The 26323-nt window shown below is 43.1% G+C and overlaps 3 non-coding genes across 3 annotated transcripts; all 3 read right to left on the bottom strand.

Annotated features, from left to right (window-relative positions):
* Positions 1 to 11027: 11027 nt before the first annotated feature.
* trnaq-cug (transfer RNA glutamine (anticodon CUG)) lies at positions 11028 to 11099 on the bottom strand. Its single transcript has one exon. It is a non-coding gene; the product is annotated as a tRNA-Gln (tRNA).
* An 8931-nt stretch (positions 11100 to 20030) lies between these two features.
* On the bottom strand, positions 20031 to 20102 carry trnaq-cug (transfer RNA glutamine (anticodon CUG)). The gene has a single exon. It is a non-coding gene; the product is annotated as a tRNA-Gln (tRNA).
* A 615-nt stretch (positions 20103 to 20717) lies between these two features.
* On the bottom strand, positions 20718 to 20789 carry trnaq-uug (transfer RNA glutamine (anticodon UUG)). Its single transcript has one exon. It is a non-coding gene; the product is annotated as a tRNA-Gln (tRNA).
* Between the last annotated feature and the right edge of the window lie 5534 nt (positions 20790 to 26323).

The following is a 26323-nucleotide window of genomic DNA, read 5'->3' as shown; positions in this document are numbered from 1 at the left end:
TCCGAAAACATGGCCTTCACCTGAGACTGGCCGTGCTGATCTCTGTCCACGTACATCACCTTTGGGGATGCCTCTCCTGCCTCTCGGTAGCGTTTCATTAGGCCAGCTGCCATGGGGTCCAGTGCATGTCCCTCGGCGGCTGTTAGGACAGAGACATGGACTTGGCCGTGTTCGTTACCAACATTTGTGCACCAGGCAGCTGTTCCTGAAGCAGCACCGGCAAGTTTTTTTGTGACCTATTGAAGAAAAAAAAGATTTTTAAAAACAAAACAAAATAAAAACTCATAACTGTGCATTATGTACACACACACACATATCCATATCTGGACAATTTCTGGATATAAACAGGGCTGTGATACCTTTTTTGTGGAGTCCATCTTGAGAACACAGCCAAATACAGATGTTATTTTGGCCTTGACCTCGTCCAGTCGCCCCAGAACATCCCTGGCGTACACAGCTAACAGCCACTTATTATTAATATTATTATTGTTAGACTTTATTGTCCACCTTGGTGGAAATTTGTCTTTGACTTCTCCAAACATATATGCATCAGTGACACAACAGTTAAAATGACAAAATACACACAGTTTAAAAGTATGACACTACCACCGTCAACATACAACAACAGAAAATGGAAAGCAGCGCAGCCGATTAGAAGTTATATAAAACACAAAGACGCTTTCAGTTTAAATTAAGTTCCTGTATGGCATGGGGAATAAAGGATCTCTTATAAATGTTCCGGCTCGCCCTTGGGACCCTGAATCTACGGCCAGATGGGAGCAACTCAAACTCTGAGTTGAGTGGGTGTAGGGTGTCTGCTGATATCTGTCTGGCCTTCCTGAGTACCGCCCTATCATACACATCCCCAAGCTGCCTTTGTGACTTGCCAATCACCTTCCCTGCAATATTAACAATTTTGGAAAGCTTGTTTTTGTCTTTCACATTCAGATTGCCATACCAAGCTGTTATATTGAACTGTAAAATGCTTTCTACCAGACCCATATATGCCCATATATACCCATATATATCTCAAGAATGTGTTGACTGACCTTGAAGCTCCTCAGCTTTCTAATTAAAAACAATCGCTGGTTAGCTCTCTTAAAAATACTCTCTGAGTTAACATTAAAACTTAAAGTGCAATCAATGATTGTACCCAAGTACTTAAAATGTTCCACTACTTCCACAGGCCGGCTGTTAAGTACAACAGGGGTGATGTTACTGGGCCCTCTTGGTTTCGTTCGTATTATAAGTTCTTTTGTTTTAGTCACATTAATTTCCAGTTTAACAGTCTGACACCAGTCCTGCAGTAAAGTGACTTGGCTAAAATAAGCTTCCTCATGTGCTGCATTATTTTCTGTGAGAAGTCCTACCAAGGCCATGTCATCAGCATACTTAAGTAAACTAACATTGGTGCTGTGCACAGTCATGTCATTTATATAGATTGAAAACAACAGAGGTGACAACACGCAGCCTTGTGGTGCTCCAGTATTTATGACAAGCTCATCTGAGTAGACCCCATTCATTAAGACTCTCTGAGGGCGGTCAGTTAAGAAACTTCTAATCCAGTGAATGAGCCCACCATTCACATTCATCCTATGAAGTTGTTCTAAAAGAATATCAATTTGCATAGTATTAAAAGCAGATGTAAAATCAATAAAAAGAACCCGAGCAAGTGATTTTGGTTGTTGCAGATGTTTAGCTATTTGATTTACAAGAGTAAGAGTTGCGTCCTCTGTGCCCCTGTGTGACCTATAGGCAAATTGAAGGGGGTCAAGTTGATTCCCAACAGAAGCCATAAGATGGGTGCTGACCACTCTCTCCATACACTTGGCTAAGAGTGGAGTGAGTGCCACCGGTCTAAAGTCTCCAAGGTCTGTAGCCCTAGAGACCTTAGGCACAGGTATTATTGTGGACTTCTTCCATACGTTTGGAAAAACACCACAATTCAGCAAAATTTGGAACAGCTGAGTAAGAACCCCTTTAAGCTGTTGAGAGCATACCTTTAGCACCCTTCCTTGGAGGCCATCAGGCCCAGGGGCTTTGTTTGGTCTGATTTTAGAGAGACACATGGCTACTTCTTCTTCAGAAAGCTGTATATGTTCATAACTACCAATCTGATCACAGGTAATATTGCACCCTATTTTTGGGTCTCTCACATCGTATCTTCCATAGAAAATGTTTAAATCATTAACAAATTTGCCACAATCTGCCACGTTTACACTTTGTTTTTTTCTTTCCCTACCCATTATTGTATTTAATCCCTCCCATGCTTGTTTTGCATTGCCTGTACAAAATCTTTGCTCAACCTTATTCTTAAAATCTATTTTTGCTGTAAAAGCTTTACGCTTGAAATCCTTCTCTTTCTCCTTTACTAAGTCAGCTTCTCCTCTCAAAAATGCAGCCCTTTTCTCATTCAGACACATTTTAAGATCCTTTGAGAGCCATGGCTTGTTATTACTAAACACTTGAACTATCTTGGAAGTGATAACAGTTTCTTCACAGAACTTGATATAGCATGTGATTGTGTCTGTCAATTCGTGATGATCAGAGCATGCGTCAAAAAACATGCGCCAATCTGTAGAGTCAAAACAATCTCTGAGCTCCTCCTCCCCATCCTCAGTCCATTGACGTACAGTTTTCAGGAGTGGTTTTTCACGCCTGACTTTCTGTCTGTATGTTGGAAGGAGATGAATGACATTGTGATCGGACTTACCAAGAGGAGGGCGACTCACTGCCTTATATGCGTCTGGGATGTTACCGAAGCACTGATCCAGTATGCGAGTGGAGCGAGTGGGCGTGGTGACATACTGCTGCAGAGTGGGTAGATGAGGTGACAGCTGACATGTGTTGAAATCCCCCAAAATAAACACTGGCTGATCTGCTGATCGGGAGAGAGCAGCATTGAAGCTGTCGGTTATTATTTCCGCAGCTTCTTTGTTATTAGGCCCTGGGACATAAACAAGAATAATGGTGATTTGCCCAAACTCCCGCGGAAGGTAAAACGGCCTGATAGATACAGACAGCAGCTCATAGTCTCTAGTGCACACTCTCTTGAGTACTTTGAATTGTGAAGCCCAAGCGCTGTCAATAAACATACAGAGTCCTCCCCCGATGGATTTTTGAGATGACACCTTATCACGATCTGCTCTTATAACTGTAAATCCCTCCATATCAATGCAAGTGCTGTCCTCGTGAAGCCATGTCTCTGTGAAGCAGAGCAAATTACTCCTCCGAAAATCCTCATCAAACCGGAGACGTGTTGTGATCTCATCCAGTTTATTATTTAATGATCTGACGTTTGACAGAGTTATGATGGGAAGCGGGTGTCTGTTTCCTCGCCTTCTCAACCTGTTACGAACGCCCCCCCTCGAGCCTCTTTTTTTCGTTTTCCTACCTTGGGCTTTTCCATGAGGGGTTGATGATACGTGATTTAAGTCCACAGACACAGCTTTATTCCTTAGGGCAAGAAGAAATTCCCTCGAGTATTTAATCAGTGGCGACGTTCGTTCACTTCCTTCATTGTTCCCGGCTAGGGCAAAGTTCTCTCTAACGACAGCATATAGGATAAAAAAGATCACCACTGCGCGCAAGTAATCCATTTCCATGTTGCTTAACTCAAGGACGTGAACAAAACAAAAGTTTACAACACGATTAACGCCAAAAATTCACAAACAACAAACAAACGAACGGAGAAGCACAGGGTCAGCAGCCGTGCCGCGCCCCCTAGTTCCACTTAGGTTTAGGAAGGGCAGGTAAAAGGGGAGGCTCAGCAAACACAGGAGGCTGCACAAGGGAGGACCTTGTGAATGGTTCACAGGCAGTCAGGTACTGCAGGACACGCTGTGTCCATGCCTCACTGTGTTGTTCCATCAGCTTCTTGTAGAGCTGAGTCACACTGTTGCCCAGTGTCCTCTCCCTCATCATCCTCACCACCCGGTTGTCACATGAGTATCTAAAGAAACAACAGTATAATCATGCAAATGCTTTGGTTGGAAAAAATAACACAAATAAAAGCGCCTGATAATGAATGATTGTCATTATGAATTACCTGTATGTCAGCAAAGCTGACTGCGGTGGCCCATATCCAGCTGTCCTAAGATGTCCTCATTCCAAGCTGGATACTTCTTTTTGCAGCGTTTGCACTCCAGATACTCAGTGGCAAGGTCATACCACCCATCAATATCCAAGACCTTGCGCACGGTACGGTAAAGTCCTGCCGCTGTAAGTCTGTGCTTACCACAGTCTGGGCGAACGCAGACAAGAGGAAACAACCACATCTTTAGCGGCATCCATAAGAAAATGGGCCGACAGAAGAAGAGGTCAGGTGAGGCGGGTGGCTGGGTGTTTATTAAAGGGGGCTGAGGAGGATACCACCAAAGCTTCAGCTGGGACACTATTTCTGGCTTTCCGGTTCGCATGTTGGCCTTAAACAGTGTGTTCCGGATCCACTCATGCTGGAAAGGTGGAAGATGATCTCTCCAGTGACTAGGAAGCTCAGCTGGTGGCTGATGATGAGGAAGAGCTGGTGTCTGTGCTGTTTCCGCTGATGGAGACGGACCGGCACAGGCCTCTGAGTGAACAGTAACATAAACAATATAAGGATGACTGTTATTTGATAGTAATATGCCATAAATTCAGTCCACAAACAGCCGGCGAAGCAGTAATTTTAAACAAGTATTAATAATAATTATGATTATATTTAGGAATAACAGTGAAGAAAATGGTATTAGTGTCAAGAAGCAAAGAACACAGTGTACACTTTATTGATGTAAGGAATATGGGATCAATATAGCTCTTTAAGAATGAGGATTAGATGGAATGAAAGAAGGAAAATGAGTCGTGATGAATTCAGTAAAAAAAAGTATGATGCCCACAGACATGAAGCATGCACACAGACACAATAAGGAAAAACTGTTCCTCTAATTATTAGAACAATGAATCTCCACCATCCTGTCTGCTCAGGTTGAGTGAGTGAGAAGAGCAAGCGGTGTGAAAAAGTTATCCAGTGATTGTTTAGCAACAGGTAAGTTCGGAAACGCAAATAAATACACTGACACCTTTGGACATCCTTAAGGTTTGGAAGAAGTGCACTCAAAGAATGCCTCCCGCTTGAGGCATGATGTCACATAATTCTGTATTGTAAACAAAAAATGTTTAAAAATGTTTATTTATTTTCAAAAATAATGATTCTCAGTGGGTTTCCACAAAACATTCGTATAATATTTGCATTTGTGTCATATGCCACACCTGTATTTAGCTGTGCTTCACATTGTGATGCAGCAAATACCAGCTCCTCATCATCATCTTCAGCAGTGGGAATGGAAGTGCCTGGAGCAAAAATGTTAAAACTATTACTGTGATCAATACATGGAGACAAACATATGTAAGATGTTGCTTACTTACCAGTAGCGAAAAGCTGCTTTCGGACCAAATGTTTGGCTGGGGGTTCTGCTGCCGGAGGAGGTAAAGTGGACTGCAGTAATGGATCTGGAAACAACAAGTGGACAAGTTTGCCATGACGATAAATGAATACATGTAGAACTGCTGTAGGGAAAATTCTATATTTACACTCCTACTCACAGGGTTTAACTGGTGACATTAGATTTTTTGCCAGCTGTGAAGGTGACAAATGTTTGCCACGCGCCAACAGTGCTTTCACAGTGGCGGTCTGCTGTAAACCAGTTTGGATGGCTGTAGGTGGACGTGCAGAGGCACTAGAGGTTGCAGGTGGACGTGCAGAGGTACTGGAGGCTGCAGGTGGACGTGCAGGCTGATGTACACTGGTGCCCATATCAGAAGCCCGTCTTTTCAGGACATACGCCTTGAAAATGGCCATGTTAGTGTTGGGCCTGGCATCTGCCTTAACCAAGTACCTGATGAGGGATTCGGCCTCATTGCTCTGGTCTTCATAAACATCCTTCATGGACCGGCCCTGAAAGTCACCAAACTCCACCATCAAGCAGCCCTGGTCTCCAGTTGCCCGGGCTTCTGCTTGCATTTCCTGCTTCCTCTTATACTTCTCTACTTCTTCTGCCATCTCTCTAATATGAGAAGTGTACTGTAGGAACAGTTGTTTATTTTCTGACAGGGGGGTTGTCTGCGCTTTCTCACTGGAAATGCTGAGCACCAAATACACTGCGTACCCCAGAGAGTTTTCCAGGAGCCATCTAAATCTCTGACCCTGGTACATCCCAAACTGAAGTTTGCAGTGAGCCAGTACTAAAAACTGGTCACTGGGATCTCCACCGTTTGTGCAGACAAAAGTACTTGCCTCTGCCAGCACCTCCTCCTTCGATTTGGCCCTTCCAGACACCACATTTTGAAGTTGCTTCGCCTCCGCCGATGGCGCCATGAGGAGACGGTTTGATGTTGCTGACTGGCGACGAAAAACGGGGTATGCGTACATTTTCTGAAATGAAAATCAGAAAGAGACTATTACCTCTGTCAATCTAAAAGATACCTGTATGTTAAGTGTGTTACAATAATTTAGCAAACTACACAGCAGGACTTAAATCATGTTTTTCAGGCATTTTGGGTGACAATATGGAAAGAAATTATATGAAATATTAGATATTATTATGAAAATCTTGGCAATTACTACTAACTCCCATTATTACACTACTTTTTTCATTACATGTTGCCCCAAGAATACATTAATATGCAAATTAGATACATAGATACATTGTATAAAATGGGAAAACCCGCTTATGGCCATTTATGGTTCAAGAGTGCTAAAGGACAATATCTACTTCTCCCTCCGTCATCCTTCTGCAATGTGTGCCAATCCACTCAACCTGAATGGCACACACACACCTGGATACAGTATGAATGACCACAGGATTTCATTTCAGCACCTGAATGGACATGCGGTTGACACATCACACAAGGACAGTGATAACACCACTCAGCCACAACAACCTCTGCTCACGGACACAATCTCAGCTGAGCCCTGCCCACAGAGCTCACCACAGACAGACTGTGACATACCAGCACTGCTCCAAGATACAGCACCCATAGACGACTTTCTGGAAAACAGCCAGGGAAACCAGGACAGCATATTACAGCCTCCAATAACACCAGAGCAAAAATCCCTCTCACCGGAAACATTACCACTCTCTCCAGCATCTCCACTTCTGTGCTTCTCAGAGAAAATGGAACAACTGGTGCATGCTGGAACTAGACTATCCCACTCTTTTGCTGCGAGCCCCCAGATACCAACCAAAAAACGCCAGGCCCCACAACCACCAAAGCCTGCGGGCCCAGCTCGCCCTCCCCCTCCTCCTGTGAGAGCTCTTCGGCCTCTGCCACAGCGCCAGGGCCCACACCCTCCTCCAGCGGCTCGAGGTGAACCAAAAACAACTGATACCAGCTCTCAGTGATATGTGTCAGGTCCCCGCTATGATAACAATAACTTTCTCAAATGTTTACAGAACAAGCGGGAACCCAGTGTGCCTGTATCTTTTTCTATTGCTGTTCGATTACATGATAGAAAGTCTAAGGCCTTCAAAAGCCGTACAGCAAACCCATCTAATCTGGTGCCTATTACACGACATACCAAGATTGCTGTGGGGACAAAAAGTAAGACTGTTAAGTTAGCACTTTTAACCATCCGCTCACTTAAAAATAAATCACTTTTAGTCAACGACTTAATAACCACATACAACCTGGATTTTATGTTGCTAAATGAAACTTGGCTAGAAGAAAGTTGCAGTGCAACAGTCCTCAATGAAACAGCCCCTCCTAACTTTACTTTTATGAGTGTCTGTAGAGCTGTCAGAAGAGGCGGAGGTTTAGCTGCTCTTTATAAAGATGTCTATCAATGTAAGCAAATATCATTTGGGAATTACCCGTCTTTCGAGTATCTGGGTATTGTGTTAAAAGGTGCTCCACGCAATTTACTTATCATTGTTTACAGGCCTCCAAAATACTCTCCAGCTTTTGCTGAGAACTTAACAGAACTGTTATCAACAATTTCCTCAGAGTTTGACTGCTTTGCCATTGCTGGAGATTTTAACATTCACATAGAAAATGCAGAAAACAATATGGCAAAAGAAATCAAAACTGTTTAAAAAACTTTTGATCTGACTCAGCATGTACATGGACCCACACATAATCGTGGACACACTCTAGATTTACTTATCAGTAAGGGTCTAAACATTTCATCAATTGTTATTAAGGATGTAGCACTGTCTGATCATTTTTGTATTTTCTTTGATATATTGATCTCTCCTGCCATTGAAGCTAGATCTGTGTCTGTCAAGAAGAGATGCTTAAATGAGAACACTAGTGTACTATTTATGAAGGCTATATCTTTAACACCAAGCATATCTGCTGACTCTGTTGATTTTCTCCTTGATTCTTTTAACTCAAAAGTTAAGAGTGTAATTGATGATATTGCTCCTGTGAAAGTCAGGAAGAAGAGTGGCAGACAAAAAGCACCTTGGAGAAACTCAACAGCAGTGCAAAATATGAAAAGACAATGCAGAAAAGCAGAGCGCATGTGGCGGAAGACAAAACTTGTAGTCCATTATAACATCTACAAAGACAGCATCCATGCTTTCAATAAGGAACTAAGCAAAGCTAGACAGACTTTTTTCTCGAATATTATAAACAGCAATATAAACAACACGCGCACTCTTTTTGCTACTGTAGAGAGACTGACAACCCCCCCAAGCCAGATTCCCCAGTGAAATGCTCTCAGTGAGAAAGTGCAGTGAGTTTACTTCTTTCTTCTCTGAGAAAATCAATAATATCAGAAAGGTGATCAGCTCATCCTTGAGTTGCGCTGGGGTCAGGCAGATCAGACAACAGCACGAGAAAGTAGCCACTATGTCTGATTTCGAAGAAATTGATGGCAAAATTTTGGAAGAAACCGTACAGCAACTAAAAACATCAACCTGCGCCCTTGACGCACTTCCCACATCTTTTTTCAAAAATGTGTTACACAGCTTAGAAGCAGATCTCCTGGAAGTGGTAAATGCCTCACTTCTCTCTGGGAGTTTTCCGACCTCCCTGAAAACTGCTGTCGTCAAGCCCCTCCTGAAAAAGAGCAATCTGGATAAGACCATATTAAACAACTATAGACCGATATCAAATCTTCCTTTCATAGGCAAGATCATTGAAAAAGTTGTCTTCAATCAGCTGAACAAATTCTTAAGCTCGAATGGATACCATTTTTTGACCATTTTCAATCTGGTTTCCGACCGCACCACAGTACAGAGGCCGCGCTCATAAAGATAATAAATGATATTCGCTTAAATACTGATACAGGCAAATTATCAGTGCTGGTACTACTCGACCTCAGTGCTGCATTTGACACTGTCGATCACAAAATACTTCTTGACAGGCTGGAAAACTGGGTCGGGCTTTCTGGGATAGTCCTAAAATGGTTCAGGTCATACTTAGGAGGCAGAGGTTATTATGTGAGTATAGGAGACCATAAGTCTGAGTGGACATCCATGACATGTGGAGTCCCTCAAGGCTCAATTCTTGCGCCACTCCTATTCAACCTGTACATGCTCCCAATGAGCCAAATAATGAGAAAGAACCAAATTGCTTACCATAGCTATGCAGACGACACACAGCTCTACTTATCCCTATCACCTAACGATTACAGCCCCATTGACTCCCTTTGCCAATGCATTGATGAAGTAAACAATTGGATGTGCCAAAACTTTCTTCAGTTAAACAAAGACAAAACTGAAGTCATTGCGTTTGGAAACAAAGATGAAGTTCTCAAGGTGAACGCATACCTTCAGTCTAGGGGTCAAACAACTAAAAATTTAGTCAGGAATCTGGGTGTGTCTCTAGAGTCAGACCTTAGTTTCAGTAGTCATGTCAAAGCAATAACTAAATCAGCATATTATCAACTGAAAAATATTGCAAGAATTAGATGCTTTGTTTCCAGTCAAGACTTAGAAAAACTTGTGCATGCTTTCATCACCAGTAGGGTGGATTATTGTAATGGACTTCTCACTGGCCTTCCCAAAAAGACCATAAGACAGTTGCAGCTCATACAGAACGCTGCTGCTAGGATTCTGAGCAGAACCAGAAAATATGAACACATCACACCAGTCCTCAGGTCTTTACACTGGCTGCCAGTTACATTTAGGATTGATTTTAAAGTATTATTACTGGTATATAAATCATTCAATGGCCTAGGACCTCAATACATTGCAGATATGCTCAGTGAATATAAACCCAACAGATCACTCAGATCATTAGGATCACATCGGCTAGAAATACCAAGGGTTCACTCTAAGCATGGCGAGTCTGCTTTTAGCTACTATGCCAGCCGCAGCTGGAACCAGCTTCCAGAAGAGATCAGATGTGCTCCTACAGTAGTCACATTCAAATCCAGACTCAAAACACATCTGTTTAACTGTGCATTTACTGAATGAGCACTGTGCCACTGTTCGTCCGACTGTTTGCACTGTATTTTATTTTATGTTTTAATTATTCTGATTTCATTTGATTATTTCTGTATTTTATCTTTTATTCCAAACTGTTTTAATTATTCTGATTTCTTTTGATTATTTTAATTTCTTCTATGTAAAGCACTTTGAATTACCATTGTGTATGAAATGTGCTATATAAATAAACTTGCCTTGCCTTGCCTTGCCTAATAATAGCGGTCGCCGATTGGTCAAAAGTAAGCCACAGGAGCAGAGCCAGGAGAGAAACGCGATTGGTCAAAAGTAAGCCACAGGAGAGAAAGGCGATTGGTCAAAAGTAAGCCACAGGAGAGAAACACGATTGGTCAAAAGTAAGCCACAGGAGAGAACGCGATTGGTCAAAAGTAAGCCACAGCAGAGAAACACGATTGGCTCACGTGGGCTTACTTTGGCTCAATCGGTAGGAAGCAGTAGGCGCAAGCGAGAGGTAGTGGGATCGATGCCTGCATTCTCCAGTGCTGTCCATCCTTTTTACGCCCCCTTCAAGGGGGACTACCTAGATGAGCTCTTGCGGCTCAGTGCTGCCGAAAAAGTTTTTTCAAACGAGGTACTGCACACATTCCTGGCAAAAGCAGGTCCCACCGAGATTTGAACTCGGATCGCTGGATTCAGAGCCCAGAGTGCTAACCATTACACCATGGAACCTTGGCGTGTGTCAACTTTTCCCATGAGCAGCAGGATTTAAGTCATTGAGTCCAGAAGCACGATAGCAAGGATTTAAGTCATTGAGTCCAGAAGCACGATAGCAAGAAGCAGATGAAGCCTTTGCTTTTTAAGCCCATGTTTCCCCAATTCCGACTCGGAATTGAGAGTGCCAATTTCACCGCCACGTCAGCAGTTGCGCATCACCTCTGTTTTTTCCCTCCCTTCCGCAAAGAACCTAAAAAGGTTCCACCGAGATTTGAACTCGGATCGCTGGATTCAAAGCGCAATTTTTTGATTAAATCTACAATTAAAAGGTAGCCAGTGCAAAGTTGCCAGCAGAGAGGAAATGCGTCCTGTTTTTTTGTGGTCATTGGAAATCACGCTGCAGCACCTGCACACGTGCTAGGGATCGCGCCTCGTCTTTGTCTTTGAGAGCGATGGACACCTTCTCTCCATCATCGAGGGGAATTAGCTCAAATGGTAGAGCGCTTGCTGCGCAAAAGAAGGGGCCCAATCTTTGCGCCCCCGCACACAAGCCAAAAAGACGCGAAAAACGAGAATTTGCCCACAAATTTCCCCTGCAACATTATTAGGGCTATATTCCTGTGCGTTATGAAGGAGTTTTAGTCACATTTGAAACAAGTCACCCTCCGCGGGCTGGATTCGAACCCGTGTTCTGCGTGTGATCAACTGCGCCTGCGTCTTCATTTATCTATGACATCATTATATTGATTTATATTTTTGTTGTGTGTATTATTATTATTTTTAAATATTGCACATTACATGTAGTTGATTATTTAATAAAATGAATAAAAATGGAGGGATATGATTTGATTGACATGATTTATCAGATTTGTTTTAAGACACTTCAAATGTTTTATTAAATGTTTTTTTTGTGTATATTATTTTTTAAAAATTGCATATTACATGTTGTTTATGATTGAATAAAATGAATACAAATGTTTCTTCAAATATGTGTGTTTTTTGTGAGGGATATGATTTGATTGATATGATTTATTAGATTACTTTAAGACACTTTAAATGTTTTATTAAAATGAATACACACAAATATTTCAATGACACTTAAAATGTTTTATTAAAATGAATACACAAATATTTAAATGACACTTTAAATGTAAAAAAACAAATATTAAAATGAATACACACAAATAATGAAATGAGTACACAGACACAAACACACACATATATATATATATATATATATATATATATATATATATATATATATATATATGTATATAGGACAATATGAAAGACTGGGTGGAACCATGTACAGTAATATATACAAAATATATACAGGAAAAAAGCAAATTGTTTATTGAGGAGGTGAAGTTTGGCTTGTATTTTGCTGGCGCTGTTCTGCCAACCAGTCATCTAAAGATTTTCCATTTGAGGCACGCAAGCAAAATGTGGCATTACCATATCGGCTATGGCCAAACTCTTTGGTTTTGGGCTGCCCACATTTGCTGCACATGTTAAAGGTTACCCCTCGCACATACTTCCTCTTATGGACTCCGCTTTCCGTCTCCTGGGCCCGCCGGCGCCTGTTCCTCTGGGTGTAACGGGAAACAGGAGCAGCAGACACAGAATCAGGTGGAGCTGGGCCTGCACCGGATGTTGAAGCACCAGAAGGTGGAATCACCATTGACACGGTCATGTCTGGGTTAAAGACTAGTGACAATGACCCAGGTGCTGAAATGGGCTGCACAACTCCTGATGCTGTGGGGGCAGGTGCAATGGGGCACACCATGGTGGTGGCAGCAGCAGGCCGTCGACCTGGTCGCAGAAGAGGAGCCTGTCCTTCTCAATTTGGCGGAAGGGTAAATGTATGTTTTGGGCGTGAGGTCGATGCCGCTTCATCCAATTTTTCCCTCGGTGGAGGAAGCTGCGTATCAGCCACAGCAATTGGGTCAGGTGGAGTCAGTCCCTGAGCGAGGACACTCATTTCCTGTTTTTTCTGCTGCCGTTGAAACCTGAAAATAAATTACATGTATTATATATATGTTTAAAAAAGTATTCAGTTAATTTGAAGAAAATAATGTGCCTTGCTTACCACTGAATGAGTGTCTTCTGGTTTAGCTCAAACAGCTGGATCATTGTTTCATCCATCAGCCTGCGATTGTTAAGCAACAGCTCTCGGATGTGGTGGTAATCCGAGAGCATTTTAGACCACCTGGGGCGGCAAACTCCAGCCTTCTTGGTCGCCGACTTGTGTAAAGCACACAGCTTTGTACAAATGGCCTCAACCAAGCGGCTGGTGCTGGGCCACTGTGCTGGTCCCCCGGGATGTCCAATCAGACACCGTTTTACAATCTCCACACCCGTTGTGACTCCGGACCGCTTTGGTGCCTTAAAGCGTCCATGTGTCAGCTGAGGCTGATGTCGAGGCTGATAGTTGACCCGCTGTTTGTCTATGTCATGGAGAGCTGTCCACAGCTGAATGGCCTCTGTCACCTGCAGGTCAGTGAGGTAAGGAGCCTCACGAAGACCAACCAGGTAACCTGCCATATCCTGGACCTTGTCCCACCCAGCAATGCCATCGAGCCCAATGACTGCTCCCTAGTAAATTCAGATTAATGTTAATATATGTGGAATAAAACGAGATTGAAATTAAATAAAGCCCTTAAAGTGTTTTACCTGAGCCTCGTCGGAGAAACTGCTTCCAGTGTCAGATGGCTGTGACAACACTGAAGGGGCAGGGGCAAGTTGGTGTCCTTCTCTAGTTGATGTGGATGGCTCAGCCAGTGACACGTCAGCCATTGATACATCAGCCAGTGATGCTGGGGACTGAGGCTGAGGCAAAGGGGCTGTTTGCGAGATCATGGCAGGGGTCATTCTCGTACAGCACTGGAACTGTGATGTCCTCCGTGATCTCTTCCTCAAACCCCTCATCTTGCAGGTCTTGGTCATCAATTTCCTCCACCAGCCTGTCTTCATCCTCTGGGTTCTGGAGCACTGGAGTCAGTGTTTTGCCAGTCTGGCTGTAAAGGTACTCTATTCCTAGCAATTCACCTACGAGAATAAAAGGGGAAAAAAATGTCTTAATATATTGTCTAGTACATTTAAGGCTAAATTGATACTTAGTAGAGTATTACAAAATAACAAATTAATGAATGTCTTGCCTGTATATGCTCCAGGAGGGCGATAGCGCTCATCCCAGGGCTTCCCAAAGACTGTCTTGCTAAGCTGGTCCACAACCTCTCTCATGGCACTGCCATATGACCGGATGGAGGACGCTCCTTTTATGGCATCTTCCATCCGGTGATCATTCCAACGCATCAAGCCCTCAAGGAGATAGGCTTGAAAATGCGCATCACTGGCACTGGTTCCTAAAAGTAAAAAAAAAAAAAAAAAGAAAAAAGGGTTTTATATGTCACATATGTACAATATATTTACTACACATGAGGTGCTATGAAGTAGCTGGTTACATGTAATAGAGTTATGTAATTACATAAAAAAATTATTGTCATTATAACCAGAGTTATTAGTGATTTGTGAGGCAAGACAGCTTTGTCAATGCTTTTATGACATCAGAAAAGAACTGTAAAAGTGTGACATTTATTAATGTGACATTAATTTAACGTAATGGAAGCAGTTACAGTGCTTATATTTTTTTACAGAAAAATTACTAATCCATATGTATGTAATACCTGGAATAAAACGGTTCAGGTGGAGGTGGAATGACTCCAAGGAGGTAGAGCCTCGAGCACACCTGTAGCAGCACAGCTCCACACCGCCTTTCTTCAGTGTCCCCTTCTTTATGTAGATCGGAAAGTGCTCTGGGTCTTGGATACACTGTACATGCTTCCGCTGTTCTTTCCATATCTGCTGGATCCGTTCATGGTTCAGAAGTGGAACTCCCAGAGTATCCTTCCCGTCCGCACTGTCAAACTGATCAATCAGTGACCCAATTAATATGGTGGTCTCCTCCTCCCCCCTGGTCCTCCTCCGGCAGTGCAGTGCCAACTCCCTCCGGTTAATGCGAGCACTGACCGCCTTTTCTGAGATGTAGCCAGTCTTCTTTGCTGCCAGCTCACCCTCCTTTGCACGGCGAAGAGCAGCCACATCCTCTGAATCCCACTGGAATATGGACATGGATAGACGTGCCATGAAGATCCCATAGAGCGGATGAGCCTCTGTCGTGACACCTGCAGCAAATCGCCGCATGAAATGCCAGATGTCCAGGCGCACTTCAAGCTCATCCCACTCCGAAAACATGGCCTTCACCTGAGACTGGCCGTGCTGACTGCAGCAATCTCTGTCCACGTACATCACCTTTGGGGATGCCTCTCCTGCCTCTCGGTAGCGTTTCATTAGGCCAGCTGCCATGGGGTCCAGTGCATCTCCCTCGGCGGCTGTTAGGACAGAGACAAGGACTTGGCCGTGTTCGTTACCAACATTTGTGCACCAGGCAGCTGTTCCTGAAGCAGCACCGGCAAGCTTTTTTGTGACCTATTGAAGAAAAAAAAGATTTTTAAAAACAAAACAAAATAAAAACTCATAACTGTGCATTATGTACACACACACATATCCATATCTGGACAATTTCTGGATATAAACAGGGCTGTGATACCTTTTTTGTGGAGTCCATCTTGAGAACACAGCCAAATACAAATGTTATTTTGGCCTTGACCTCGTCCAGTCGCCCCAGAACATCCCTGGCGTACACAGCTAACAGCCACTAAGGTTTAGGAAGGGCAGGTAAAAGTGGAGGCTCAGCAAACACAGGAGGCTGCACAAGGGAGGACCTTGTGAATGGTTCACAGGCAGTCAGGTACTGCAGGACACGCTGTGTCCATGCCTCACTGTGTTGTTCCATCAGCTTCTTGTAGAGCTGAGTCACACTGTTGCCCAGTGTCCTCTCCCTCATCATCCTCACCACCCGGTTGTTACATGAGTATCTAAAGAAACAACAGTATAATCATGCAAATGCTTTGGTTGGAAAAAATAACACAAATAAAAGCTCCTGATAATGAATGATTGTCATTATGAATTACCTGTATGTCAGCAAAGCTGGAAACTGACTGCGGTGGCCCATATCCAGCTGTCCTAAGATGTCCTCATTCCAAGCTGGATACTTCTTTTTGCAGCGTTTGCACTCCAGATACTCAGTGGCAAGGTCATACCACCCATCAATGTCCAAGACCTTGCGCACGGTACGGTAAAGTCCTGCCGCTGTAAGTCTGTGCTTACCACAGTCTGGGCGAACGCAGACAAGAGGAAACAACCACATCTTTAGCGGCATCCATAAGAAAATGGGCCGACAGAAGAAGAGGTCAGGTGAGGCGGGTGGCTGGGTGTTTATTAAAGGGGGCTGAGGAGGATACCACCAAAGCTTCAGCTGGGACACTATTTCTGGCTTTTCGGTTCGCATGTTGGCCTTAAACAGTGTGTTCCGGATCCACTCATGCTGGAAAGGTGGAAGATGATCTCTCCAGTGACTAGGAAGCTCAGCTGGTGGCTGATGATGAGGAAGAGCTGGTGTCTGTGCTGTTTCCGCTGATGGAGACGGACCGGCACAGGCCTCTGAGTGAACAGTAACATAAACAATATAAGGATGACTGTTATTTGATAGTAATATGCCATAAATGCAGTCCACAAACAGCCGGCGAAGCAGTAATTTTAAACAAGTATTAATAATAATTATGATTATATTTAGGAATAACAGTGAAGAAAATGGTATTAGTGTCAAGAAGCAAAGAACACAGTGTACACTTTATTGATGTAAGGAATATGGGATCAATATAGCTCTTTGAGAATGAGGATTAGATGGAATGAAAGAAGGAAAATGAGTCGTGATGAATTCAGTAAAAAAAAGTATGATGCCCACAGACATGAAGCATGCACACAGACACAATAAGGAAAAACGGTTCCTCTAATTATTAGAACAATGAATCTCCACCATCCTGTCTGCTCAGGTTGAGTGAGTGAGAAGAGCAAGCGGTGTGAAAAAGTTATCCAGTGATTGTTTAGCAACAGGTAAGTTCGGAAACGCAAATAAATACACTGACACCTTTGGACATCCTTAAGGTTTGGAAGAAGTGCACTCAAAGAATGCCTCCCGCTTGAGGCATGATGTCACATAATTCTGTATTGTAAACAAAAAATATTTTAAAATGTTTATTTATTTTCAAAAATAATGATTCTCAGTGGGTTTCCACAAAACATTCTTATAATATTTGCATTTGTGTCATATGCCACACCTGTATTTAGCTGTGCTTCACATTGTGATGCAGCAAATACCAGCTCCTCATCATCATCTTCAGCAGTGGGAATGGAAGTGCCTGGAGCACAAATGTTAAAACTATTACTGTGATCAATACATGGAGACAAACATATGTAAGATCTTGCTTACTTACCAGTAGCGAAAAGCTGCTTTCGGACCAAATGTTTGGCTGGGGGTTCTGCTGCCGGAGGAGGTAAAGTGGACTGCAGTAATGGATCTGGAAACAACAAGTGGACAAGTTTGCCATGACGATAAATGAATACATGTAGAACTGCTGTAGGGAAAATTCTATATTTACACTCCTACTCACAGGGTTTAACTGGTGACATTAGTTTTTTTGCCAGCTGTGAAGGTGACAAATGTTTGCCACGCGCCAACAGTGCTTTCACAGTGGTGGTCTGCTGTAAACCAGTTTGGATGGCTGTAGGTGGACGTGCAGAGGCACTAGAGGTTGCAGGTGGACGTGCAGAGGTACTGGAGGCTGCAGGTGGACGTGCAGGCTGATGTACACTGGTGCCCATATCAGAAGCCCGTCTTTTCAGGACATACGCCTTGAAAATGGCCATGTTAGTGTTGGGCCTGGCATCTGCCTTAACCAAGTACCTGATGAGGGATTCGGCCTCATTGCTCTGGTCTTCATAAACATCCTTCATGGACCGGCCCTGAAAGTCACCAAACTCCACCATCAAGCAGCCCTGGTCTCCAGTTGCCCGGGCTTCTGCTTGCATTTCCTGCTTCCTCTTATACTTCTCTACTTCTTCTGCCATCTCTCTAATATTAGAAGTGTACTGTAGGAACAGTTGTTTATTTTCTGACAGGGGGGTTGTCTGCGCTTTCTCACTGGAAATGCTGAGCACCAAATACACTGCGTACCCCAGAGAGTTTTCCAGGAGCCATCTAAATCTCTGACCCTGGTACATCCCAAACTGAAGTTTGCAGTGAGCCAGTACTAAAAACTGGTCACTGGGATCTCCACCGTTTGTGCAGACAAAAGTACTTGCCTCTGCCAGCACCTCCTCCTTCGATTTGGCCCTTCCAGACACCACATTTTGAAGTTGCTTCGCCTCCGCCGATGGCGCCATGAGGAGACGGTTTGATGTTGCTGACTGGCGACGAAAAACGGGGTATGCGTACATTTTCTGAAATGAAAATCAGAAAGAGACTATTACCTGTGTCAATCTAAAAGATACCTGTATGTTAAGTGTGATACAATAATTTAGCAAACTACACAGCAGGACTTAAATCATGTTTTTCAGGCATTTTGGGTGACAATATGGAAAGAAATTATATGAAATATTAGATATTATTATGAAAATCTTGGCAATTACTACTAACTCCCATTATTACACTTCTTTTTTCATTACATGTTGTCCCAAGAATACATTAATATGCAAATTAGATACATAGATACATTGTATAAAATGGGAAAACCCGCTTATGGCCATTTTACACACATATTGCATAAAGCAAAATGGAAGTCTATATCAAATCATTCTGTTATCTTTTATAACATAGTTGGGAATCATCTTCATACAAAGTTTGGTATATAAAATCCTGAAACCTAAACAATTTCAGGATATAAAACACTGATATAATTAAGCTATATCCTCCTGAGACCAAAAAAAGTGTAGTTAATTTAGTATTATGTGTGTCATTACATTGTTTAGAGCATAAGAAAGTTTTTTGCAAAAAGGTTTATTTTTTTTAATAATGTTCATATAGGTTATACTATGTCTTCTGTAGAGGACACTAGGACTCATTTTTTATTATTATTTTATTTAAAGACATGAATAGGCAAAAACAATGTTTTTTTTTTAGATCACGTCTTTTTAAATAAAATAATAATAAAAAATGAGTCCTAGTAGTGTCCTATACAGAAGACATAGTATAACCTATATGAACATTATAAAAAAAAAAAAAACGTTTTTGCAAAAAACTTTCTTATGCTCTAAACAATGTAATGACACACAAAATACTAAATTATTAACTAAACTTTTTTTGGTCTCAGGAGGATATAGCTTAATTAGCGGCCGGCTAATTAACTTAACAGTAGCTACATGTTTTCTTTTCTGTATTTTATCATGGGAAGAGTTACAGGTTCACAGGTACTGAAGTAAACCTGTAATATACACGCTAGCTAGCTATTTTGGCATGTCTAATTTTCCAAAAATACACAATGTATATGAATAAATATTAAACGATTATACAGTAATGAAGAATAGCCTTACCTGTTGCAAAGATGACAATAATAGGAGCCGCTGATTGGTCAAAAGTACGTCACAGAAGAGAAACACGATTGGTCAAAAGTAAGCCATGGGAGAGAAACGCGATTGGTCAAAAGTAAGCCACAGGAGAGAAACGCGATTGGTCAAAAGTAAGCCACAGGAGAGAAACGCGATTGGTCAAAAGTAAGCCACAGGAGAGAAACGCGATTGGTCAAAAGTAAGCCACAGCAGAGAAACGCGATTGGCTCACGTGGGCTTACTTTGGGCTTACTTTAGCTCAATCGGTAGGAAGCAGCAAGCGCAAGCGAGAGGTAGTGGGATCGATGCCTGCATTCTCCAAGGCTGTCCATCCTTTTTACGCCCCCCCCTTCAAGGGGCACTACCTAGATGAGCTCTTGCGGCTCAGTGCTGCCGAAAAAGTTTTTTTGAACGAGGTACTGCACACATTCCTGGAAAAGCAGGTCCCACCGAGATTTGAACTCGGATCGCTGGATTCAGAGCCCAGAGTGCTAACCATTACACCATGAAACCTTGGCGTGTGTCAAATTTTCCCATGAGCAGCAGAGATTTAAGTCATTGAGTCCAGAAGCACGATAGCAAGGAGCAAATGAAGCCTTTGCTTTTTAAGCCCATGTTTCCCCGATTCCGACTCGGTTTGAGAGTGCCAATTTCACCGCCACGTCAGCAGTTGCGCATCACCTCTGTTTTTTCCCTCCCTTCCACAAAGAACCTAAAAAGGTTCCACCGAGATTTGAACTCGGATCGCTGGAGTCAAAGCGCAATTTTTTGATTAAATTAAATTAAAAGGTAGCCAGTGCAAAGTTGCCAGCACAGAGGAAATGAGGCCTCTTTTTTGTGGTCATTGGAAATCACGCTGCAGCACCTGCACACGTGCTAGGGATCGCGCCTCGTCTTTGTCTTTGAGAGCGATGGACACCTCTTCTCCATCATCGAGGGGAATTAGCTCAAATGGTAGAGTGCTCGCTTAGCATGCGAGAGGTAGCGGGATCGATGCCTGCATTCTCCAGTGCTGTACATCCTTTTTACGCCCCCCTTCAAGGGGCACTACCTAGATGAGCTCTTGCGACTCAGTGCTGCCGAAAATGTTTTTTCGAACGAGGTACTGCACACATTCCTGGCAAATGATGGTCCCACCGAGATTTGAACTCGGATCGCTGGATTCAAAGCCCAGAGTGCTAACCATTACACCATGGAACAAACACACCCTGATAGCTGGCTGTCTGAGAGGCAGATAACGATGAGGCTAGGTGGAATCAGGTAGATAAGAGCTGGCGTTTGGTCAATAGACCGCCTCGACTAAGAGAGGTACGGCCAGGTACTTGTGCGGTTTAGCCAGCAGTCATGTCTGGGAGACCGCCAGTCATTTTCGAGAAGAGCAGAGCGAAGGTCCCAGAGAGAAAATGAGTTGCCCGTACGGGGATCGAACCCTTGACAATGGCACTACAAGCACCGCGCTCTAACCAACTGAGCTAACCGGCCTCTCTCTGGCTCATTTTATCCCCAATTTCTCATAAATATCCTGGTTGCCCTAATCAGGCTGAAGAGATTAAAAGCAAAGCCTGATAATGGGCTCGTCCGGCATTTGAACCCGGGACCTCTCGCACCCTAAGAGAGAATCATACCCCTAGACCAACGAGCCTAAACATACGTCCTCCCTGCTGCTGCCGGGCCGAAAACATTAAAGCTTGCATGGCTTAAAGCGCAATATTTTAATTAAATCTACAATTAAAAGGTAGCCAGTGCAAAGTTGCCAGCACAGAGGAAATGCGGCCTCTTTTTTGTGGTCATTGGAAATCACGCTGCAGCACCTGCACACGTGCTAGGGATCGCGCCTCGTCTTTGTCTTTGAGAGCGAAGGACACCTCTTCTCCATCATCGAGGGGAATTAGCTCAAATGGTAGAGCGCTCGCTGCGCAAAAGAAGGGGCCCAATCTTTGCGCCCCCGCACACAAGCCAAAAAGACGCGAAAAACTAGAATTTGCCCACAAATTTCCCCTGCAACATTATTAGGGCTATATTTTAGTCACATTTAAAACAAGTCACCCTCCGCGGGCTGGATTCGAACCCGTGTTCTGCGTGTGATCAACTGCGCCTGCGTCTTCATTTATCTATGACATCATTATATTGATTTATATTTTTTTGTGTGTATTATTATTATTTTTAAATATTGCACATTACATGTTGTTGATTATTTAATAAAATGAATAAAAATGGAGGGATATGATTTGATTGACATGATTTATCAGATTTGTTTTAAGACACTTCAAATATTTTATTAAATGTTTTTTTTGTGTATATTATTTTAAAAAAAATGCTTATTACATGTTGTTTATGATTGAATAAAATGAATAAAAATGTTTCTTGAAATATGTGTGTTTTTTGTGAGGGATATGATTTGAGAGATATGATTTATTAGATTACTTTAAGACACTTTAAATGTTTTATTAAAATGAATACACACAAATATTTCAATGGCACTTAAAATGTTTTATTAAAATGAATACACAAATATTTAAATGACACTTTAAATGTAAAAAAAACAAATATTAAAATGAATACACACAAATAATGAAATGAGTACACAGACACAAACACACAAATATACATATATATATATATATATATATATATATATATAGGACAATATGAAAGACTGGGTGGAACCATGTACAGTAATATATACAAAATATATACAGGAAAAAAGCAAATTGTTTATTGAGGAGGTGGAGTTTGGCTTGTATTTTGCTGGCGCTGTTCTGCCAACCAGTCATCTAAAGATTTTCCATTTGAGGCACGCAAGCAAAATGTGGCATTACCATATCGGCTATGGCCAAACTCTTTGGTTTTGGGCTGCCCACATTTGCTGCACATGTTAAAGGTTACCCCTCGCACATACTTCCTCTTATGGACTCCGCTTTCCGTCTCCTGGGCCCGCCGGCGCCTGTTCCTCTGGGTGTAACGGGCTGGGCCTGCACCGGATGTTGAAGCACCAGAAGGTGGAATCACCATTGACACGGTCATGTCTGGGTTAAGGACTAGTGACAATGACCCAGGTGCTGAAATGGGCTGCACAACTCCTGATGCTGTGGGGGCATTTGCAATGGGGCACACCATGGTGGTGGCAGCAGCAGGCCGTCGACCTGGTCGCAGAAGAGGAGCCTGTCCTTCTCGATTTGGCGGAAGGGTAAATGTATGTTTTGGGCGTGAGGTCGATGCCGCTTCATCCAATTTTTCCCTCGGTGGAGGAAGCTGCGTATCAGCCACAGCAATTGGGTCAGGTGGAGTCAGTCCCTGAGCGAGGACACTCATTTCCTGTTTTTTCTGCTGCCGTTGAAACCTGAAAATAAATTACATGTATTATATATATGTTTAAAAAAGTATTCAGTTAATTTGAAGAAAATAATGTGCCTTGCTTACCACTGAATGAGTGTCTTCTGGTTTAGCTCAAACAGCTGGATCATTGTTTCATCCATCAGCCTGTGATTGTTAAGCACCAGCTCTCGGATGTGGTGGTAATCCGAGAGGATTTTAGACCACCTGGGGCGGCAAACTCCAGCCTTCTTGGTCGGCGACTTGTTTAATGCACACAGCTTTGTACAAATGGCCTCAACCAAGCGGCTGGTGCTGGGCCACTGTGCTGGTCCCCCGGGATGTCCAATCAGACACCGTTTTACACTCTCCACACCCGGTGTGACTCCGGACCGCTTTGGTTCCTTAAAGCGTCCATGTGTCAGCTGAGGCTGATGTCGAGGCTGATAGTTGACCCGCTGTTTGTCTATGTCATGGAGAGCTGTCCACAGCTGAATGGCCTCTGTCACCTGCAGGTCAGTGAGGTAAGGAGCCTCACGAAGAACAACCAGGTAACCTGCCATATCCTGGACCTTGTCCCACCCAGCAATGCCATCGGGCCCAATGACTGCTCCCTAGTAAATTCAGATTAATGTTAATATATGTGGAATAAAACGAGATTGAAATTAAATAAAGCCCTTAAAGTGTTTTACCTGAGCCTCGTCGGAGAAACTGCTTCCAGTGTCAGATGGCTGTGACAACACTGAAGGGGCAGGGGCAAGTTGGTGTCCTTCTCTAGTTGATGTGGATGGCTCAGCCAGTGACACGTCAGCCATTGATACATCAGCCAGTGATGCTGGGGACTGAGGCTGAGGCAAAGATGAGGGGCTGTTTGCGAGATCATGGCAGGGGTCATTCTCGTACAGCACTGGAACTGTGATGTCCTCCGTGATCTCTTCCTCAAACCCCTCATCTTGCAGGTCTTGGTCATCAATTTCCTCCACCAGCCTGTCTTCATCCTCTGGGTTCTGGAGCACTGGAGTCAGTGTTTTGCCAGTCTGGCTGTAAAGGTACTCTATTCCTAGCAATTCACCTACGAGAATAAAAGGGGAAAAAATATGTCTTAATATTTTGTCTAGTACATTTAAGGCTAAATTGATACTTAGTAGAATATTACAAAATAACAAATTAATGAATGTCTTGCCTGTATATGCTCCAGGAGGGCGATAGCGCTCATCCCAGGGCTTCCCAAAGACTGTCTTGCTAAGCTGGTCCACAACCTCTCTCATGGCACTGCCATATGACCGGATGGAGGACGCTCCTTTTATGGCATCTTCCATCCGGTCATCATTCCAACGCATCAAGCCCTCAAGGAGATAGGCTTGAAAATGCGCATCACTGGCACTGGTTCCTAAAAGTAAAAAAAAAAAAAAAAAAGGGTTTTATATGTCACATATGTACAATATATTTACTACACATGAGGTGCTATGAAGTAGCTGGTTACATGTAATAGAGTTATGTAATTACATAAAAAAATTATTGTCATTATAACCAGAGTTATTAGTGATTTGTGAGGCAAGACAGCTTTGTCAATGCTTTTATGACATCAGAAAAGAACTGTAAAAGTGTGACATTTATTAATGTGACATTAATTTAACGTAATGGAAGCAGTTACAGTGCTTATATTTTTTTACAGTAAATTACTAATCCATATGTATGTAATACCTGGAATAAAACGGTTCAGGTGGAGGTGGAATGACTCCAAGGAGGTAGAGCCTCGAGCACACCTGTAGCAGCACAGCTCCACACCGCCTTTCTTCAGTGTCCCCTTCTTTATGTAGAGCGGAAAGTGCTCTGGGTCTTGGATACACTGTACATGCTTCCGCTGTTCTTTCCATATCTGCTGGATCCGTTCATGGTTCAGAAGAGAACTCCAAGAGTATCCTTCCCGTCCGCACTGTCAAACTGATCAATCAGTGACCCAATCAATATGGTGGTCTCCTCCTCCCCCCTGGTCCTCCTCCGGCAGTGCAGTGCCAACTCCCTCCGGTTAATGCGAGCACTGACCGCCTTTTCTGAGATGTAGCCAGTCTTCTTTGCTGCCAGCTCACCCTCCTTTGCACGGCGAAGAGCAGCCACATCCTCTGAATCCCACTGGAATATGGACATGGATAGACGTGCCATGAAGATCCCATAGAGCGGATGAGCCTCTGTCGTGACACCTGCAGCAAATCGCCGCATGAAATGCCAGATGTCCAGGCGCACTTCAAGCTCATCCCACTCCGAAAACATGGCCTTCACCTGAGACTGGCCGTGTTGACTGCAGCAATCTCTGTCCACGTACATCACCTTTGGGGATGCCTCTCCTGCCTCTCGGTAGCGTTTCATTAGGCCAGCTGCCATGGGGTCCAGTGCATGTCCCTCGGCGGCTGTTAGGACAGAGACAAGGACTTGGCCGTGTTCGTTACCAACATTTGTGCACCAGGCAGCTGTTCCTGAAGCAGCACCGGCAAGTTTTTTTGTGACCTATTGAAGAAAAAAAAGATTTTTAAAAACAAAACAAAATAAAAACTCATAACTGTGCATTATGTACACACACACACACATATCCATATCTGGACAATTTCTGGATATAAACAGGGCTGTGATACCTTTTTTGTGGAGTCCATCTTGAGAACCGAGCCAAATACAGATGTTATTTTGGCCTTGACCTCGTCCAGTCGCCCCAGAACATCCCTGGCGTACACAGCTAACAGCCACTTATTATTATTATTATTATAATTAGACTTTATTGTCCACCTTGGTGGAAATTTGTCTTTGACTTCTCCAAACATATATGAATCAGTGACACAACAGTTAAAATGACAAAATACACACAGTTTAAAAGTATGACACTACCACCGTCAACATACAACAACAGAAAATGGAAAGCAGCGCAGCCGATTAGAAGTTATATAAAACACAAAGACGCTTTCAGTTTAAATTAAGTTCCTGTATGGCATGGGGAATAAAGGATCTCTTATAAATGTTCCGGCTCGCCCTTGGGACCCTGAATCTACGGCCAGATGGGAGCAACTCAAACTCTGAGTTGAGTGGGTGTAGGGTGTCTGCTGATATCTGTCTGGCCTTCCTGAGTACCGCCCTATCATACACATCCCCAAGCTGCCTTTGTGACTTGCCAATCACCTTCCCTGCAATATTAACAATTTTGGAAAGCTTGTTTTTGTCTTTCACATTCAGATTGCCATACCAAGCTGTTATATTGAACTGTAAAATGCTTTCTACCAGACCCCTATATGCCATCTCAAGAATGTGTTGACTGACCTTGAAGCTCCTCAGCTTTCTAATTAAAAACAATCGCTGGTTAGCTCTCTTAAAAATACTCTCTGAGTTAACATTAAAACTTAAAGTGCAATCAATGATTGTACCCAAGTACTTAAAAT

The sequence above is a fragment of the Siphateles boraxobius genome, unplaced genomic scaffold, assembly GCF_051911475.1.
Source record: "Siphateles boraxobius isolate OS27281-9 unplaced genomic scaffold, OSU_SipBor_1 19, whole genome shotgun sequence".
NCBI classification, from domain to species: domain Eukaryota; kingdom Metazoa; phylum Chordata; class Actinopteri; order Cypriniformes; family Leuciscidae; genus Siphateles; species Siphateles boraxobius.
Note: the sequence above shows the minus strand (reverse complement) of the source record. Positions and strands in the feature narration are given on the sequence as shown.